At 34.2% G+C, this 5,043-nt stretch overlaps 1 protein-coding gene across 1 annotated transcript in view; it reads left to right on the top strand.

The window, feature by feature from the left end:
* LOC107726838 (IQ motif and SEC7 domain-containing protein 3-like) overlaps positions 1 to 5,043 on the top strand; it is a 99,872-nt gene that overhangs the window by 17,332 nt on the left and 77,497 nt on the right. The window lies entirely within an intron of this gene.

The following is a 5,043-nucleotide window of genomic DNA, read 5'->3' as shown; positions in this document are numbered from 1 at the left end:
AATAAATAAATAAATACATTTCATTAGTGTTAATATTATTAACACAATGTTTCAACTCCAGCTATTCTTGGCCTGACAGTTGAGTGTGTTTATCTATTGTGGCTGTTGTTGTTGTTGTTGTTTTTTCCCCCAAAAGGTTGAATGCATATAATCAGCCTGAATTCTGCAGTCTCCCAGCTGTTAACAGTAAAAAAAATAGAAGCGACGGACAAACGTAATGAGCTGTGTGCATCCCGCATGCTTGACAGAGGGGTGAACCAGTGGCATCAATAGGAAAACCCACGCATCCGCAACCAAAACATCACAATTTGCCTTGTGTCGATATTGCATGTGGCTGGTCTCAGTCTGTGTGGGTGTTCTGGTCGTTTGCGAATGTAGTGCTAAAGGCTTAGCATTATTTCGCCAAGTAGGACATGTGCATGGATCAACATCTTTGTGGGTTTTGGCGCAACATTCCTATCAACTGATCAGCTTAGTTTTAGGGATGAAGCTCTGACAACATTCTTATCAGTGTGTCTGCTGGTTCCTAAAAAGTATTCAATATTTGAAAACCAAGGCAGACTTTGTCAGTCAACCGGTGCTCATTCTTGCACAAAAATCAATAGTGTGAGCATGTGGTAGTGCATTAGAAAGTCTGTTTAAATACCATTTTATGGCATGTAAGCCAAAGCGGATTCTGTGCTGCCTTTGCATTGAACAGATGCCAATAGGTTACTTTGTTTTCAAACCGAATAATATCTGGATCAACACTGAACACTATTGTAGTAGTAGATGCAGTATGAAAGTGTTAAGATGGGGAGGTTCTCTGGTATAACCCTGCTTGTAGTACTTCTTATTCTAATTTAGAATAAGAAAAATACAGAGAGAGTTTGATTAGAGAAAAAGTCAGTAATATCTGTGAATCAATTCATTTAATTGCAAGTGTAAATCTATCAATAGTGACTTAATATCTCAAGTTGCAGTTTTATATCATATTTGCAACTTTATTTGTCAATTATGGCTTTATATCTCATGATTCTGTCTTGATTTGCAATTTTCTCTCATAATTGTGTCTTTGTATCTAGCAATTGTGTCTTTATTTTTTCACATTTGTCTTTTTTTCATAATTGAGGCTTTATATCTATAACAATTACATATTTATTTTCTACATACGCAACTTTTTTCTCACAATTGCATGTTTATTTATTTTTTTTTACATTTGCGACTTTATTTTTTAGAATTGCGGCATCAATTATTTACTACATAAAGTCAAAGCATTTTTTAAATGTTTTATTTTTTTCAGATTGAATGTTTTTGGTGTAATTTTAAGACTTTTTATTCTTGATTGGTTATAAAAATGGTCTTAAACTTTTAAAATTTGCATTATAAAATGTTTTACTTTTTTTTTTTTTACCTTAAATTACCTTTATCATTTACCTTCAGATTTTAGTGGCTGAGTTGGGAGTTATTTTAAGAGCAAAAAAAAAAAAAATGATCTAGAAAATATCCAGGAAGTATTAAGAAGATAGTTTCCAAACTGTGCTTACAAAACCTACGTCACAGCACAGTGGTGTAAAAGGCACAAACTTTTGCTTTGCTACTTTTAAACCATCTCCTGAATTCTTAAAGTATTAATGTCTCGACACTTTCCGGTCGTTTCTCACCCCTGCCCTGTTTTGCTTGTGTTGTGGGGAGAATGCAGAACCTTGCGAGACTGCTCTAGCCTTCCTGCTGATGCAAACCTTTCAAAGAGGCTTAGTGCTTTAATACTGAATGAGTGTATGTGTTTGTACGTTTGTGAATTTGAGAGATGGGGCAAGGTCTATTTTTGAAAGCTGATCCCCACAGGACTATCCACATGCTATTCTTGACTATTTTTAACGATTAATCCACCTTATGGACTGAGTAACATGATTTATGCATCATATTCTGTTCAACAGGACAAATTCAGCTGAGAATGTGAGCCGTGGCAGATGGTACTTTAAAGATGCTTTCATGCTAGAGTCTGATGTCTGTTTGTTCTAGTTCGGTTTGTTTGTTTAGATCAGGGTTCCTCAAATCTTGCCCTAAAGGGCCAATGCGCTGCAGAGTTTAGCTCCAACCCTGATCAAACTATTTTTCGAATGATCGTAAAGGCATTGATTAGCATGCTCAGGTGTGTTTGATTAGAGTTAGAGCTAAACTTTGCAGGAAAGTAGCTCTCGTGGGCCAGATTTGAGGAACCCTGGTTTAGATGGTCTGTTTTCTGAACTTTTTTTTTTTCCAAATTTAGTCTGCGTGAAAATAATAGTCTGGGCTACCTAAGGTATTTGTCTTTGAGTACATCCCTAGAACCCAGGCTTCCTAATCAATGAAGTGGTACACGATATCAATTTTCAAAATCTCGTTGGTCCAAAATAATCTGTATTAAACATACAATATATTCATAGTGGCTGTCAGTGTGTCACACTGAGCTGCAGTTCGTGTAAAGACAAATTATAGTCATTTTGTGTCTGGATAGGACACAGTGTAAATGTCATCTTGATAGGTCTCACTTCTTTGGTGTCCTTAGCTTAATAATTGGATTCCTATTACAGTCAATCAAAGTGACGCCAAATAATCATCATTTTTCCACAACAGTGGAGCTTGATTTGACACAAGACGTCGTCACAAGATTCCACACATGCTCTGCTGTCAACTTGTGAAATGCTCAACCAATTTGTAAGTGGCATGTAAATGCATAATAAACTACCACAGTTAGAACGAGAACAAGAAAGGCCAAAGCTAATTCAACACGATCTGGATCTACTTTCTCTGATTTCAAATCCATTAATTGCTTTATTCTTTATTATAATATTTATTCTTTACCTTTTTATCCTTTTAATTAATGAACATTTACCCCATAAATGTGTGCCCCTTCTATCTGTTAGGTGCATATTGACCCATGGCCATTCAAAATGAACTACTATTTTTTTTTCTTAGAACGAGAACAAGAAAGGCCAAAGCTAATTCAACACGATCTGGATCTACTTTCTCTGATTTCAAATCCATTAATTGCTTTATTCTTTATTATAATATTTATTCTTTACCTTTTTATCCTTTTAATTAATGAACATTTACCCCATAAATGTGTGCCCCTTCTATCAGTTAGGTGCATATTGACCCATGGCCATTCAAAATGAACTACTATTTTTTTTTATTTTACAATAACATGGAACATATTTAAATATAATGACATTTCATGATGTTTTACCAATTGATGTTTTTTTATTTTTTATTTTTGTAGGTCTCTAAAAGTGTGAAATTGATTTTAGGGAATGCTAATGGATCTCTTTGTCTTGACCTCATGTTATTTTGAATGTGCATTCATTTGAAAGAAATAACAACTGCTATTTACCTAGTGTAAGTCTGAATCATTTCTGCAAATTGGTTCTTTTTGAACATTTTGTTTCATTTAACCTGAAAAGAACAAAACAAAATGCCATTACAAGACATTCTGTGACATTTCACATGTTTTTAAGATGTTTTTAATAATTGTCTACTGTAGACAAATAGCTGTCAAAATAGCATTGGCCAAATCAGCTTGAATATGGGTCATATATGAGCTAGAAATCTGCAAAAGACTGACTCCCGAAACAATCCCACTGCATCAGTCTGATGAACAAATTCTGAAGTCCACTTTACGCACCAATTCACCGGGTTCATCGAAAAGAACCAACTCAAAAGAATGATTTGTCAGGAACTAATGAATACAGGACATGATTTCAGAGCTGTGGGAAGATTAAGGCTCTGAACAGTTCGTGTTGACCAGCTGGAGCTTTATACATTTGTTTTAGTGAGGAATTAGAGGTTTAAACTTGGAAGGTGGGGCAAAACGTTTTGGAGATCACCGTCCTCTGTGTGTACTATTGGTTTAACCTGGAATACTAATGCTTGGCTGCATTGCCATTAGGTCTGCTGGTCTGTCACAAGCTCACAGGGCGATAACCACATTGCAGAGAATGACAACATGTTTATGTTGAAAAGAGGCTTTTAGAATAAAAGCCTTTGTTAAAAGAGAGAGAACTTTAAGTTATTTGGATGCTTTTAGTGCATGACATCAGGCGACTCATATTAAGTATGTTAATGCATTTTTACAAAGAAAATAAGTAGTGCTTGCCTGAATAATATTTATTATTCAGATACTTGATCATATTTAGGGGTTATTCAGTTGAATTTGATGGAATTGTACTATACAATTATAATGCATCTTAAAAAATAAATAAAATAAAATAAAAATAATGTGATAAATCACCCCAAAATTAAAATTTGCTGTCAATTTACTCACCCTCAGGCCATCCAAGATATAGATGACTTTTTTCTTCAGTAGAACAGTAAAGAAGATTTGGTACCACTTTAGTATAGGGACCAATTCTCATTATTAACTAGTTGCATATTAGCATGCCTATTATTAACATATTGGCTGTTTATTAGTACTTATAAAGGACATATTCTTTGCACATATTGTCACTTTGAGAGTCAAAAAAGCATACAGAAACAAGACAAAATAATACCATAAAATTGCTTTGGTTTTGCTAGGGTATTCTTGGTAGACAAAGAAGTTTTACGTCTAGTCTGGATCATTTGTGAACCACATTTATTGTAAAATTCTATCTACCTTATTCTTCAACGCGAAAATAAGCCTATGGGCACTATAGGAAAATAACGGGAAGAATTACAATGTGTAGTAAACGGTAAAACTGTTTGCACTACAAACCAGTGTGCTCATAATTAAAATAATACATTAAAATAATTTAATTTAATTTATGCATTTAGCAGATGCTTTTATCCAAAGCGACTTACAGTGCATTCAGGCTATACATTTTTTACCAGTATGTAATTTGGTAAAAAATTACCAAAATAATATGGTAAGACACACCAATTTGCAATATCAAGCAGCAAAATCACAATTTATATGTAAAGCCTAACTTACTGGCCGCTGCTGTGTAATATCAGAGTAATTACATGATAAATCCATAGGAATTGTTAACTTAATATAAAGTGTAACACTTTCTTTACCAAAAAGTGCTGTTAGTCCTGTTACAC

The sequence above is a fragment of the Sinocyclocheilus rhinocerous genome, unplaced genomic scaffold, assembly GCF_001515625.1.
Source record: "Sinocyclocheilus rhinocerous isolate Xijiao unplaced genomic scaffold, SAMN03320098_v1.1 scaffold155, whole genome shotgun sequence".
In the NCBI taxonomy this organism is placed as follows: domain Eukaryota; kingdom Metazoa; phylum Chordata; class Actinopteri; order Cypriniformes; family Cyprinidae; genus Sinocyclocheilus; species Sinocyclocheilus rhinocerous.
The sequence above is the reverse complement of the archived record's forward strand: the minus strand, read 5'-3'. Positions and strand labels throughout refer to the sequence as shown.